Below are 16,481 nucleotides of genomic sequence, written 5' to 3' on the forward strand. Positions count from 1 at the left end.
TTTTCAGGTTCTGGACTGATAATTTATGGTATAAATTATCTGCTAATAGAGTGAATAACATTTGTTGTATTATCTGTTATCATTCTGTTCCATTTCACTCTTTTATATATTAACATTGTAGCAAAAATATGCTTTTTTCATGCATCAGGTGCATAACAATTCATACATGCAACTATTCTGCTAAGGCAATCATGTTTGTAACCCCTGGTCCATAAGTCATATGTCACTTTCGGTACAGCTGTCTCTTTTTGTTATGTGCTGAAGTACCCAGACCTAATTCAGGTAGTCAGCAAACTGCAGTATCTGCCAGCTAGAGAATATGTCATTGTCTGATATTCCTCCTTCCACCATCTTCCTTTCAACTCTGATGTCAACTGAGGATACAGGTAGCAAGAATATGATACAAAAAGGGGTGTGGCAATAGTTTATTTATTAGTATGTTCTTACTTTTTTATTTCATGAGGTTACAAAAGCTACAATAAATGCAATGCTTTTCTCTTCTGTGTATATTATTTAGAAAACATCTGGTGAAAAAAAAGAAACCTTATAGTAATTTCTTTTCCATAAGCCATAATCAGGTTACAATTTAAAAAACATTAAATATGCCCTCAGCTCAGCCAGAAGCTCTGTTTCTGCACTTTGGATTAACAAGAGAAGAAGTGCTGTGAACAATTGTCCATCAAGGTGGAAAATAACCTGGTGGTAAACACTACTTTTAAAAAATTAATTGCTGGGATAGAAGCCATAGCTCTGAAAGTAAAATGTTAGCAAGAAATGCATGGTGAAAATTGAATGAAACTCAGAATGAACACTGCAAAGTCTGAGAAACATTCCAGACTCAGGATCACACAGGACACAATTACCTCAGACTTATTTATGACTTTTGTTTTTATAATTTCAAGTGTATGAGTTAATATAATGTAGGATTTTGCTAGCATGGAAAATCTTGTGAGTGCCGCTCTTCTCCCTCCTCCTCCTCCCCCCCTCCCAAATAACAGAACTGAATCTCACTTACAGAGTAATACCCCTTACACAAATCTGAGTTACAAATTACATTACATAGCCTGAAAATATAAATGTGACTTGTTCCCAATTTTAAGGCCCTTTGCTTTCCCATACTTTTGTAAAATTCCTTGGCATAAATGCGCATCAAGTCCCATCTATATATGTGCAAGCACAGCTGCATATATACATGCATGTATATAACTATTTTGAAAAATATGCCTGAACTGACTTGTGGTATTAGTATTATAATAAAGGACAATGCTATAGCACCAGTGCTTTCCCATTAACCACACTGATGTGTGCAACCCATTTCCCTACCTTCCCCATATTGCCAACCAGCTCCAACTAAATAGTTAACTATGGGGGGACTTTTGTTTCCAGCATTTGACAGCAGCTCTGCTGAGGGTAGGAACCACTATTCTGCATAACCCTGGTACAAACTTCTTTGCTCTCCCTCCACTGCATGGCCCATACAAGTGGAACAATATGGTCTTGCCCTCTGAAGGAGTGGAGATTCAGTTCAGACTATCACACAGAAATGCAAATACTCATCTGATTGGGCATGTCTACACATCGCCGTATGGCAATGTTGCTACAGTACCATGCTTTAGTACTTTCTTTTGGAAGTACTAAAGCATGGCACAGTACAGGTGGTTACTGCACCATGCACACTGGTTATATTTCACTGCTACATCGCTGTAGCGGTGCACTATACCCAGGGAACATGCTGCTATAGTGACATAGCTGGTGATCACATGTAGACACACATGATCACTATGTTGCCATAGTGTACCATATGGCGATGTAGCACATCGCTGCATCGCTGTAGGATGACATGTAGACACGTCCATTATGTCTTAAGTCTACAGCATATAGTTGGAAATCCCACAAAAACAGCCTGATTTATCACAGAAGAAATATGTTAATAGATTTTATCACAATATTTCACCACTTCTTCCTGTTTCATCTGGAAAAACATAATAAATCGTTCCTTTTTTAAGTCAACATTTTCAAACTTTACAAAAGTTTCAGATCTTCTTTTTTTATTTACCTATGTCAGTATGTCATACTGGTTTGACAAAGGTATACCGATTCATAATTGTCAGCGTTATGCTTGTAAATTTTCCTAATTGGTGATCCTAGTTCAGGTTTGGCCACCCCATACTCACTTTTACCATATCTATCAGAAGTGAGCTGTAACTCAAAGAAATCTCTGTAAGAACCTTCAGCATGGCAGGTGAGGATTCTTCTCCAGGGGTAGGGAATTTGAGGTATGACTCAATCCCCACAAAAAAAACAACTTATCTTTAACAACTTCTCTCCATTTTCCTCATGGAGAAGCTGCACATACATCTTTAATGTAGCTCCTGATGTTAAAGTAAAACATCCTGTGGGTTAATTTCTCTAATCAATTTGAAGTAGCAGGAGGTTTAACAGCTGGGGCTCATCATGTCCTTCTTTTATGCTGATTCAGTGGTCAGCAAAAAATATGACGAGTCCCAGATGTTCACACTTGATAGGCCCAACAGGCCTGAAAAGAGTATAGTGGGAATCAATGACAGGTGCTTTCTTCTGCTCATGAAGCAACATAGGGAAGGGATGTTTTAAAGTAAATAGGTGTTGTGGGGATTTGTGAAATGATTGCAGAATTTTTGTGTATAAGCACTGAGAGCTGGTTTTGAGTTTGCACAGCTTTATCACAGGATTAGTTACTGTTTGTTTATAATTGTTTATTATTTTGTGTATCAACTCAATCCAAATAATCAATTCTGCAATGTATGCAATGGTGTGCTGTAGTGGGCAAAATGCTTTCAGACAAATGACATTTTAGGTAACTGGGGGTGTGAGCAGGTCGTGTCTTTCCTCCCTGTAATCACGTTGGGACATACTGACTTCCATCTCTCCCACTTTCCTGCCATGCCTTAATGGAAACTTGATGTTCAAAAGGATGGATGTTCTTGACATGCAGGTAGTTTGACCTGGTTGTCAATCTTCCACAGGGCTCCACCTTCCCAACACCTTGCCCCTGGGGCGATGGAGTGATGGTCATTATTCCCTGATGATGGTGAACGAAGAATATCCCAGCTTCTCTCCAGTCCATAACTCATAGCATCTAAATTTTCTTCTACACTGGTTTGGCCACTATATAAATATGCTCATTAAATCAAGAATCACTTCAATTAACTCATTCATATTTCTTCCCATGTGGGGCCCAGGCCTCCTGAACCCTCTACCACCTATTACAGTAATATTCAATCTCAAGATCTAGTATCCTAAAGATATTTGGCAGTTATAATGGAGTCTTTTTATTTAATCCCCTGCTATACTCCCATGGGACCAGACATGCCAGCCAGGAACTCACCAGTCTGGGTCTGGATGAATGGTGCATCCCTGGTGCACAGGGATTGAAGGTCCAGAGGGAAAGCAGAGCTGCCAGCAGGCCAGGGGGCATGAGGACATATGCTCCAGGGAACTGGCCCTGATTAGCCTGAAGAAGGAAGCAGGCAATTTAAAAGCAGGACACTGTGGAGAACTTGGTGTTTAGCACCCACAGTGTGGGAAACCTTACAAAGGACTGCTGGAGGGGAGAATCCCTGAAGAAGAAGCCATCTCATTCTGTACCCTCACAAGCCTGGATGAACCATGAGCAAAGATTGACCCCACTCTCCCCAAAACATAAGTAAACATGAGCAGGGGGAGGGACAGTATGGATCGTCACTGCAGAAGCTCCAAGCTGGGACCCAGCAAGAAGTATGCCCATGGGGAATGGTTGGTGTAGACCAGCTGAAAAGAGAAAGAAAGAGAGTGAGAGAAAGGGAAGTGGTCTGCCAGGAGGAGACCAGCTCTTCTACTGGTGCCCCCACCCCCCAGCCAGTGCTCTCAGGGGGTCACCAGTGCTCCCACTGTCCCCACTGCCTGCTGTCTAAGCAGGGAATGCTACTGTGAGGGGGTGCACCAGCACTCTCAGGGGGTGCGCATGCACCCCTGTGCACACCGTTAACGTTGCCACTGAGCTCGTCAATTATAGCATTAATGGATAGTTTACTACTAGGACATTCAGTCTACAGCCCTTGACATAAAGAGCAATCAAACATATATTACCCATAGCCATAAGATCATAACATTTAGGAAAGACCAAAGAGACCAAGTCTCCCTGCACAGAATGGATATTTTCCAATATTAACTCATCCTATCACAATCTTAATCTGATTCAAAAGGACAAGGAGGGATGTATCAAAGGAAACATAGCTGAGATTCTGGAATATAGAGTTCCCTCCATTGTGGAGAAATGCTGTATTGTCCCCTATCAAAACTCTCAATTGCATGACACAATTGAGCCCCACAACTGTTGACATGTAAAATGATGTGAGATTTTTATGCCCATATTAGGCTGCCAAAACCTCATATGTCACTGAGCCACTGTGCCTCAAGCAAACCTATAATCTTCAGGCTGGGCAAGGAGAACACAATTGCTGTGCCAACCATTCCATGATGTCACATGTCCTCTCCTACACAAAGGATCAGACAATGAGAATGTGGCCTTACTTACTCTTTGCTGACTGTGTGCCTTGCAGTGGGGCTAATCTAAAATAGATCTTAATATATTTAGAAGATTATGGACTGCCAGAACCATATGCTCCATGGTCCTGTCCATTTGGACAAGGCTGGATGCAATAAGATGAAGTTCTGGGTCCTTTTGCCCTCACCCTGTCTTCATTGAACTGCTTTATGAAATGCTATTCTGAAATTTCAAGCCCAGGTTGGCTCTGATTATTTTCAGAACTCATGCTCCAAATGCTTTGCAGGTGGGTTCCAAATTATTCTTTTTCATTTTTCTTACTATCATTAATAATAACCTTTAAACAAAATGTATTTTTTCCCCACTATTTTGTCCTTTGAAGAGAATTACTTATGTAGCTATTAAACATCATTTGGCATTTCTTCAGTTGAACTCTCCTCTGCAGTACATCCTTTTGTGCAGCTGTCACTGTGATGCTGCCTCTCTGGGCTTTCTCCAGCAACTGGTTAGCATTACCTTTTCCTTGTGAGAGCTAAGTAGATATGCTGTATTTTACTGTGACAGCTGGGCCATTTTACTTGAGCCTTATTGCACATGATAGTTACCTTTAGGGAATGTCTTTTTCAATTGTTTGTTTCCAAAGTCTCCTGTCAGTTCAAAATGTGAAAGACAAAGGAAAATGCTGAAATTGTTGATATTGATGCATCCACACTGAATACCAAAAGTTGGGGCATTATTGTTTCTTGGGGATGGGGTTTTCAGAAGGTTATTTGATGATCAGAGCTCTGGTGAGAGGAAAAAGTGTTTCAAAGCTTTCATTGTGACAAAGGGTCTATGCAAGCTATTTTATTTATACTAACAGTTCCTTGTTTAGTGTTAATAGCATGTTTGGCATTCTACACAGCAAAAAGGAGCTCCGATTCTACCAATGACAATAGGGCACTATATGCACAGACAGAAGTGTAACTCCCCAGTCTAACTCATGGTGCCTTACGGAAAGCGTTATGAGTTAAACCAACCTTCTGACCCAACTGTTGGGCTGGGGGGGGGGGGGGGTGGTGATCAAGCTCCAATTTGGAACTGATCCAGCAAGACAGGCTGTGGATCTGTAGCCTCTTCCTTTAGCTCTGCTCTGCTATCCCAGCTTTGGTACTGTCTCAGGATGGGAGTGGGAGAAGGCAGGGGAGCAAACTCCATTCTGGGTTTTCCTCAGCCTGCACTGGAGTAGGGGGATGGGGGGAGCTCTCTACCTCAGGGGGGCTCCAGTCCACCCACTCGATCCCTCCAGTATGGTTGGGCAAACCCATAGGCGGTGGATGGGCAGGGGCTAACTGCTGCCCCCCCCCAACACAGGGCAGCAGGTAGGGCTATAGGGCAGCCTGGCCACAGGCTGCTGCAGCAGGGGGGATGGGTGGGCACACTGAGATACTCTGCACACTCGCAGCCAGGATCACAGCTGGCCAAACTGCAGGCAGGTATGTTTTTTTCAATCTTTCTTTATGACTGGGATGGGGGGGAGGGGAGGAGGGAGGCAGATTGAGACCCCCACAGTGCAGGAGAGAGTGGGGTAAGGACAGGGAAAATCATTCACCCCTGCCTTGCTCCCTCCTGCACTAGGGGACTTGTCCCATGACCTGGCCTGGCTGGGGTCCCATTCACGGTGAATGGGGCCCCAGCCTGGCTGGGTCATGGGACAGTTGGAACCCAGAAGCTTATCCAGATCTGGCACAGTGCTGGGGAGCCTGGGGGTGGGGAACGTGGCCCCCACAATCTTTGCAGGGGGTAAGGCTGGGCCACAGCTACAAGGTGGGCTCAGTCTCTGCTGCCTGCCTCTGTGTGTCACATCTGCCGCTGCCTTGAAAGCAGCACGGCACCATGTGCCTCACTGCCTGGACCATTCAGGTGGGATACACATGGCACCATGTGCACCACTTTCAAAGCAGTGGTGGCAGCAAGACACAGAGACAGGGAGTAGAGGCTGAGCCCAGCTCACAGCTGTGGCCCATCCTTGCCCACTGCAAAGATCAGGGGGGCTGCATTTCCCACCCACCCCTCCCCTCTGGATGAGCTGCAGGGCTCCGGCAGTTCCATGACCCAGCCCACGCTGAATGGGGCCCTGGCCAGGCCAGGCCATGGGACAATCAGAGCCCAGAGGCTTATCCAGGGATACAGCACAAGGGAGACAAGGGAGGAAATTGTTGGCTCCCCACAGTGTGTGCAGTGGCAGAAGCCACCCACCCATGCCAATGGTGCAATGAGAAGGGGGAAACTGGAACCTATTGGTTCGCCCAGGGGTGTGGCACTAAGGAGCCAAGCAATGGCAGTGGGGGTCCTGGGGGCTCTTGCCTGGTGGTGCAGCCAAGGCTGGCCCCACTCCAACCCTTGGCTCTGGGCCACCCTGGGCAGTGCAAGGCCAGGGCCATTGTGGTGCTGGGAGGCAGCATTTCATGGGGCCCACTGGTGCCGGGCAACAACCCCAGGCATGGGGGAAGGGGCAGTCACATGGATGTAGCAGGCTCTGACCATGATCCCGACTCTGCTCTGCTCCCTCCCGATTCCAGCACCAGCCCCACTTCCCCGCCCCCAGGCCCTTCCCCCCATGCCCTTTCCCTTCCCCCTGCAGACTTTCCCATTGGGGGGGGCACAGATGCATGAGTGCACACTCTCAGCCTGTCCCAAATTTTTTTCTCCTTCCACCTATAGAAACCCCATAATGGACCTCCCTCCCCTGCCTTCTCCCCGTCCCATCCTGAGACACCATCAGGAGCAGAGCTAGGCTGCAACAACTCAGCCATCAGAGCAAATAGATGTTAATGAAGGCACTGTGCTTTGGAGCATCTTCATTTGAACACCCCCCCCCCCCCCATGAAGAGGGTTAATTTGTTGTGCAATTGGAGCACACTGCAATCCTCCTCTTCTGTTAGGCCATGGCTGTAGAGCACTTTCAAAGGACCAATCATGCAACAAATTTCTGTCTGTGCCTTATAAGGCGGGGGGGGTGGGCTAAGATACTCCTGGAAGATTTGCACACCCTCTTTTTAGTGCATACTTACATTGGGCAGTGTGTTCACACTTAGATTGGGCAGTTTGGTCTGATTCCCATATTTTTCATGTAACCTGCACCACCAATGAAACTAAAAGTTTCAGTTCACAGACATCTATAATGTAGCACATCATGGAATAGAAGAACTGTAACTGCCTAGCCTTTCTGAGTAGAGCATACAGCCCAGGGAAACAGTCCCATTGTGAACTATGCAAGGAGCTGGGCACAGCCTAGTCTTCCATATAATTTTTCCAGTATTAACTGCTTCTTATTAATTGTAAGACTGATATGTGGATACATACTCTAGAGACAAATTTTCTCCTCTATCATAGAAGTAGAAACCTGAAGTAACTTCACTGACAACAGGGTTTCCAGGATCTGGAGTGGGCTTCCAAGGGAGGTGGTGCTCACCCCATCCTTGGGGGTCTTGAAGAGGAGACTGGACAGGCACCTGGCAGGGCTCACATGACCCCAGGTTTGGTGACCATTTTCTTGCCTCCCGGGGCAGAAGGTCAGACTAGGTGGCCCACTGAGGTCCCTTACGACCACGACCCTAGAATCTATGAATCTATGACTTCAGTGGGTTTATCCTGGATTGACTGTGGTGTCATTGAGGGCACAATTTGTCCCTGTCTGCTTTATTTACAAAGTCATTTAATATTATGAATGGGACTGGAGATGGAACAAACACCTTTCGAATTTAACACAAACATTCAAGTATATTCTTTGTGAGTGCAAGCAAGCCTGAAAGAACCTTAAAACAATTCTCAGTCTTACTACCCAAATGAGGATTCAGAGTGTTATTCAAACTCTCCTCTAGCTCCACCAGAAATTATGCATTACAGGCTTAATAGTCACCCAAGAAAGAAAGCACAAACTCAGTATTATATGGGAAAAGCAGATCAATTTTCTTGGACATTTCTCTATTAGTTTGTGATAGGTCCTTAAGTCTAGCAACAAAAAAAATTAAAAAACAACAAAAAACCAGAAAGCCTTTGCCAAATAAAATAAGCAAGCACATTAGTCAACTTACTCACCAGATGGGTTTTCCCAAGATCTTCCATGTCAAGTTCACATGTGCATGTACGCATACAGAAATAAGGAACTTCCAAAATTAGGACTTCAGTTCTATTCTTAGGACTTCAGTTCTATTCTTAATTCACCCTGTTGCAGGATTCCAAAGTCAAAGAAGAGTATGAGTTTATCACAGATGCTAGTGTTTAGATTTAACAGAGTGTTTAGATTTAACAGAATATATACACAATAAGTGAGACAATCACTTCCAAGTTGTTTTATTTTTCCTATTAAGAGTAATGAAAATATTCACGTAAATCTGAAGCCACACCCTTTGCTCATCCAGAACATTTGGTAGCACAGACTTTTTAACAGAGTGGGCTCCTGAATTTATCCCTTCTTGTAGGGTGCTGGGTTCCTAACAAAGGTGACGTTTCTTTCCTGCAGTTCCTGCACAGCAAAGAATACAATAAAATTTTAGGGAAAGAGAACTAGTGGTACCTGAGACCACTATCTGGTGGAATATCTGAAGATATTCATTACGTTTGAATTAAAGTGATAGAAACTGATGTGGACAAATACAGAAGAATCTAATATTATGTCATTCATCTGTCTGGGCAAGGTCATTGCTTTCAGTTCCATATATAAAGAGACTTCCTTTCTCCACCTTCTTTAGTTTAGTATCATTTCTCAAAATACATATTTACTTTAAAAGAAGAAATTGTCCAAATTTTTCTCCAAAAGGAACCCAAACCTTTTCCTTTGGGTTTCAAAATATGCAGTTATATATAATTTTCGTGTCTTGTCTCCCTTCATGGTGAAGAGTCAGAACAATCCTTTTAACCAGCTCATTAATTCATATTCTGACCCAGTTTACTGAAATTTAATAGTGCTTGCCTGACATCAGCAGACAGTATCAGCCCCCAAAAGCTCTAGGACAGAAAAGGATATATTCTAAGAGTATTGAATGAAATCTGGGCTCAAGATTTGGAATACCGTAATATTAAAGTATTGTAGTTTGCTTGTAAGAGAGACACTGTCTTTAGACCTTCTCTATTAGAGGCCTTCTGTTCTGAAACAAGCTTACTATCCAGTGGACATGTCTACACGTGCACTGATGTGCTTTTCCTAATGCACATTAAATTTATTACCTCCAATGTGAGGTACTAAATAAATGCGCATTAGGCTGCCTTGATGCGCAGTATTGAAAGCACACTTTTAAAAGTGATGTTTAATGTGCAGTAGCCTATTTTGCTGTGAATTAGCATAATCGCACATTTTTTTATATGATGCTTTAATGCACAGTAAAATAGGCTACAGGGCATTAAAGTGCACGTGTAGATGCACCCAGTGTTCATTAGTCAGGTTAGTTTGCCTTCAGGTCATGCTGCAAAGTATATCACTTTATTGGAGCTATTGTAAAAGTGAGATTTAAGATAATTATAGCTATGTGAGAAAGGAAAGTTTGATGTTTGGTAAGTAGCTTGGCTTTGCTCTGTGTTGGGCCACAATACTGATTCATTTTATTTTTGTTTTGCAACTTGTAATAGAACACTTAAAGTTATAAATAGTTGTTTATTATCATGAATATGTAGAATAATAGTAAATAGTTAATAATTTATCATTACAACTGGAACTGCAACAGAACCTCAGATTGAGTGAAATTTAACTGGTTTGGGGTTTGCTTAACAACTTGAAACTTTCCTATGGCTTGTTGAAAGGCTTTTGAAGCTGCTAATGTCTGTCAGAATCTGGATCTACTTTGCATGCACCTGACTTTTGATTTAGCATTTAAACTATGTGAAACTTGTAGTGTAAATACTAAAACTCTTGAGATTCAATTGTTTTGGCTAAGTTTCATGTTGAATATTTGAGTTTTTTAAGCTCCCTAACCAAGAAAGAAAAACTCTACAGGTACAAACCTATCTGATTTGAAAAAAGTAGAAGATATTGCAAGAACTTGCATGGAAATTTCAGAATTTTACCTGATGCCTAAATTCCTCATTGTTTTTCCACTCCTACTAATAACTACTGATTGGTCCACCCTGACAAGCTAACATCTCATTTCAGAAACTAAAAGAAAAAAAGAAATCTCATTACTGTTTCAAACTAACTCTTCTAAGAACTTGACATATACAAAGCAATGTACACTTTCAGTAACTTTCATATTAGATATCCCAAAGAGTTCTAAATTTCATATGAAAAAGCCCAGAAGCAAAACCATATTGAACTGAACAAACTAGAAAACAAGCAAACATTTACAGCATGTTTCAATCATGTATAACCCAAGACAGTAACATTTAATAATGTGGAGATAATGAAACAAGAGGGCAACACCGGGCAGTCAACAGATGGAGAGAGCAGCTTGAAAGACAGCATTAGCATTCTGCAAGTCAACTTGGCAAGAGTAAGTTAATACCAGTAAGTCAGTGGATCAACAGGCAGCAGAAGGGCATCAAGCCTTGCAACAATACCTGCTTAGAACTTCACTTCGTATAATTTGGAGCTTTCTTCCCCTCTTTAATCTTTGTGGCTATATTTAGACCCTATGAATTCTTCAGACTAATGGGATTTGCTTCAGCCTGCCCTAGTGTCTGAGACCGTAACACAGACTACTGCATACTCTGCCAGTGTGCCTCCTCCCCAATCCTGAACAAGCCTATACTGTTCCAACCTAGGCAAAACTGCAAGATTCATCGGTAAAATCACTGAAGGAATGTGTGATTTATTGCTTTTGGGGGGATTATTTTTGTACGCTTGTTTAAATATTTTATATATGTGTCATGGGGTTTCAAAAAAAAGGGAGAGTGGGGGGTCCCAACAGATATCCTATCCTGGCTGTATTAAACAACCTGACCCATAATATGGACATTATCTAAGTCACAAGAAAATGCATTGTCAGTTTTGGACAGAGCTATTTTGATGCCTGTAGGGAAAGAAGAGGACTATGCTGGGGCTGAGGCTCTCAGCTGAAGCTTTTAAAATAAAGGTAAAAGGCTGAATGAAAGAGAGATTTGGAAGTAGGCATTGGCTTTTTCTTCTCCAAGTGCTATGAAGGGAAAATTTAGTGATGGGACTTGAGGTGAGGAGTGAGGGATATCAAGTGCTCCTCAATTGGGATGGTTTAATCCAGGATGATCCCACCTTCAACAGGGAGCTGGATTAGATGATCTCATGATGTTTCTTCCAGACCTACTTTCCTATGCTCCTATTACATCCCAGTAAATACAAAGCTGCTAAGGTAGAGTAAATGTGTCTTTAATGTGATAAAATTCTAATGCCAGATTCTCTTACAAAGATAAATGCCAACAGACCTAGAGGGAAGAGAGGAAAATGATCAAAGGTGAACATGCCAGCTTGTGACTTTTTGACCTTAGGGTTGGAATATACTTAACAATATGGTTTCTTCATATTCCAAGAAGACTGCAACAGCATACTGTGAAATTCAGCACTCGGATCAGAAGATTCCAAAAATTTAATGTTTCTTGTACGTATACTTTTATAGTAGATTTCTTTTGATTTGCCAGAGAAAAAGCAAAGAAAAAATGAACCTCTACTTTGAATGCCCTGCATCTTTGCCCTAATTCTTCATATTTAAAGATTGTGTATAAAAGTTCTCCAGTACACCCCTTTCCTTCTGTTCCACTTGGACAGCTGAGGTCCTTTTGGCAGCTGGGCCATTTTTGGTAACATTCTCTAGATAAGAATAGCAAAGCTAAGCACTCTCATTGGAGGGCATCATTCCCAATCTCACTTACATGAAGGGCCTAAGCATGGAGGGGTACACTTTACCAGGGCCCAGAGATCCAGGGGGGCCCAGCCCAGACTGCAACTCTATTACCATGAGGGCAAAAAATGAAGGCTAAATTGTAGGTCATGCTTGAGGATACATATGGAAAGTTATGTACTACCTATATGGGGTTTCCACTGTGAGATTTGCTGGAGCCAATCAGAAGCAGAACAAGCAATACTGATTAGTGAGTTGCTGGCCAGCCCAGGGCCCTTCGTAGAACAGAGAGTGTGTGCTTGTGCAGTTCCTTTAGGACTTGTAGTGTGAGAGACGGAGGGGTTTATGCTTCCGTGTGACAAGCTCTCTCAAAAACTCCAAGTCCCAGAGTCCCTTGTGCATATAGATGGAGAGGGGAGGGACAAAGCACCATATAACCAGGGACATTGATCCCAGGGACAGTGGAAGTCACAATGTTGTTGGTAGGATTTACAGGACCAAAAGTGAGTACTGAGTTAGGCCTGGTGGTCTAAACATTACACAGAGAAGAACTGAAACAAGGAAGTTAGTACCTGGAAGGAAAGGACATTTCTTTCTCTCCCTCACACACACCGGCACCATGTTTGGCTATAAATACAAATCAGGCAGCCAGAAACATGAGGAGGTAAAACAAAGGGATCCAAAAGAAGCTAAAGGACGCCAATCAATCCTCCTATTTTTCAAAACAGACAAGGCCTTCCTGCAGTCCGACTCAGGCAATACACTAACTGGGGAAGTAGAAGAACAAAAGTAAGATGGAAAGGATTTTAATAGAGACAATGTCTGTGGCAACTGATGAAGAAAAGCCGTCAGATGCATCATGTGACTCCAATCTAACGCTTTCAAAAGATAGTCAGGTAATATCACCATTAGCACCATTACATTCAGAAGAAGGAGAGAGTGGTACTACACTATCTGATTCATGCTTTTTCAAAGACCCAGGCTTGTGGCCTAAACTGATAACAGATTCTGTCCATTCAAAAATTGTTCTACCTGGTGTCCTGACTTTTGAAGAAATGTGGAAGCTAGCAAAGTCAATTCCAAAAGATGGCGGTGGGCATAAGTTTCCTGAATTTCTTCTCAAATGTAAGACTTCCAATGGAGAACAGCTACCAAGACACTGGCTTGTTTGGAGTCCTACCAATCAAGCGCTATATTGTTTTTCATGTCAGTTACTTTCTGAAGGGAGACAAAAACAACCCAGTACGCTGGCAAAAAGTGAAGGGTATTCACCAAATGTGAAAAAATGGCAAAAGCTATATGATAAACTTCCTGAACATGAAAAGAGCATAGAACAGAAAACTTGCTACTGCCAGTGGAAGGAATTACAGCAGTCACTGTCAGGTGGACACGGAATGGACAGTGAGGTTCAAAAACAAATATTAACAGAAGCAGCAAGATGGAAAGAAATATTGGAAAGATCCTTGGATGTTACCTTATATCTTGCTTCAGGTGGTTTAGTGTTCCAAAGAGATAATTGGAACACTTGAGTTAATAGCTCATTATGACAGTACCACTTGTGACCATTTGGCCAAAGACAAACAGAAGCGAACAGAGGGCAAAACAATGCAAGGACAGGCTCATTATCTCTCATGGGACAGTCAGAATGAGTTTATTGAATGACGTGGTAAGAGTATGCAGAAGGTCATCCTTGCAGAGAGAGAAAAGACCATTTATGATTCTATCGTATGTGATGCTACTCCTGATGTCTCTCACCAAGAACAACACATGTTGATACGCCAATTTGTAGTTCACAACAAAGATACTGATACATTTAACATTAAAGAAAAGGTTTTTGAAGTTTATCAACTTTGATTTAAAAAATGGAGAAAAGATAGCTGAAATGCTAATTGTCAGCTTGGAGCATCATAACATTCTTGATGACTGTAGAAGTCAAGGTTTTGATAACGGCTTTCATATGTCAGGGAAAATAAAAGGTGTTCAGGCCTGCGTTATGTCCAAAAATGAACTTGCTGTGCATTCTCCTTGTGCTTTCCATTCACTAAATCTTGTAGGCGTTAATGCTGCTGCAGCATGTACTGAAACATTAACATTTTTTGGTTGTGTGCAGCAACTTTTTTTGTTTTTCAGTGTTAGCACTGTGAGGTGGAAGATTATAACAGATAAGATACGCTGCTCACTCTGCTTTCTGTCAGACATACACTGGAGAGCACGTGCTGATGCTATCCGTCCACTCACAAAGTATCTTCCAGGTATTCTGGAAGCACTGGAATGTGCTCTTGAATTAAATTTGACACACGAAGCTCAAACACAGCTGGAAGCACTGAAAAGGTACTTCAGCTCATTTTCATGCCTTTTGTTAGCTAGCTTCTGGTACAAGGTTCTTTCAAGTATTGATGACAGAAACAAGATTTTACAAGCCAGGGGAATCTCTCTTGAATCAGAGGCAGCTCTCATTGAAGAAGTAAAACAACTTAGAGATCAGTGGCCCAAAATTCTACAGGACACATGTATTGTAGCAGAAGACATGGCAACTTCGTCACAATTACCAAAGAAGAGAGGCAAGAAGAGTAAAAGATTTCATGACGACAAATCTTCAAATCTACTTTTGGAAAAGAGTACGAACTACCCCTACTTATCTTATTAAATGAGGTTTACAAAAACAACTGCAACTACTTTTCAGTGAAGTGTGCATAGCCATGCAGATCTTTTGCATGCTGCCAGTGACTGTAGCAGAAGCTGAAAGAAGTTTTAGCAAGCTAGCACTCATCAAAAACTGCAGGCATTCTATTATGGGACAAGAACGGTTAAGCCACCTTTCTATTTTGTCTATTGAGTGTGAACTTGTAAGAGGAATTGAGTTTGGGGAGATAATTCATGAATTTGCAGTGAAAAAGTCCAGAAAAATAAAGCTTTAAAGTGAATTGGTCTATTTATAAAATGTTTGCAGCCATGTTGGTCCATTAGAACAAACAAATCAAAACATCAACTTGATAATACCATTACCAACAACCAAAAAGTTATAAAATAGTCAACAATGTAGAATGTAATTTCAGAATTAAAATAGAAAATTTTATTTCATGATTCATGAGATATTAAGTATATGGGATGGTGTGTGTGTGGGAGGGGGCCCACCTTCCATGTTTGTACTGGGCCTAAAGAAATGATGCGTGGGCTCTGCTTACAAGTATAATGTTTAATATAGTCTGTTGCCCAAAATCTTTGTGCTACTTGAAAATTATTCCTACACTGCTGATATTATCCTAAGAGACATGGGGTACAAGTGGTGGCAACAGAGCAAAGAAGACATAGAAGAGTAGGTTTTATCCACTTGATGGATGATGATCTTTAGAAGGGTTTTGCTTACTGCAGTCACTCAAGGTAATGAATGTTTCTGAAGGTATGGGCATATTGTGGTCACATATCATGGCAGGTATTTACTTAGCATCTCTGAAAACTTTTTCAGGTTGAAGTTGCTTTCTTACACTCATTTTAAAACTATTTTCACTTTTCCAATTTATCCTAATATGAATGCATCTCATCAAATCAATTTGATGCAATGCTGAGCTACTGTTGGGCGCTACAGCAAGATTTTATGTTAAACAGGCAATGTCTGAAGAAATAACAAATCCTTTAAAACATAACAGTAGGCGACACAAGACAATTAAAATGAAACACAGTCATGACAAATACTTACTGTATGTGGGAAAATTTGATAATCTCATCCTCTTCACAACATATGGTGTCCACATATGTGCATGTTGAATGCTGTATATAGTAAAACATTGTGGGGTGATTGGCACAGCAACAATTCTAATCCACAGACATCCTTACTTTTGAGGATTGATTGTTAAGAATTTGAACCTGAGAATCCCTTTGGCAAGAGTTTAGGCCCAAGTCTTATATTATGCTTACTGCACCATGAGATTTACAACCTTAGCAGAAAGGACAGCCTTTATCTTCTTGAGTCTCCAAAATGCTAAGTGCCAGAGTATTTCTGGCTGAGCTGCTTTTCATCAAGCCTTTCACAAAAATGGAGACCCAAAGGAGAAAGTTGCCATAGGTTTTATTTACAACCAGGATGGAGAAAGAAGCTGAAATGTTGGGTTTCCAAACCTTGTCTAAAGAAAATGCCAGGAAGCAACACCAAGCAGAGTATATATAGTGGTAAT

General features: G+C 41.8%; 1 long non-coding RNA gene across 1 annotated transcript in view; it reads right to left on the minus strand.

Moving 5' to 3' along the window:
• Nucleotides 1-448: 448 nt before the first annotated feature.
• Nucleotides 449-16,481, minus strand: part of LOC132249488 (uncharacterized) — a 61,267-nt gene continuing 45,234 nt past the window's right edge. Inside the window, exons 2-4 of the long non-coding RNA XR_009460966.1 lie at nucleotides 8,606-8,732; nucleotides 5,131-5,310; nucleotides 449-3,789 (exon numbers count right to left, since the gene is read on the minus strand). This is a non-coding gene — a long non-coding RNA (uncharacterized LOC132249488). The remainder of the gene's footprint in view (nucleotides 3,790-5,130; nucleotides 5,311-8,605; nucleotides 8,733-16,481) is intronic.

This window comes from Alligator mississippiensis, chromosome 3 (assembly GCF_030867095.1).
Source record: "Alligator mississippiensis isolate rAllMis1 chromosome 3, rAllMis1, whole genome shotgun sequence".
NCBI classification, from domain to species: Eukaryota; Metazoa; Chordata; order Crocodylia; family Alligatoridae; genus Alligator; species Alligator mississippiensis.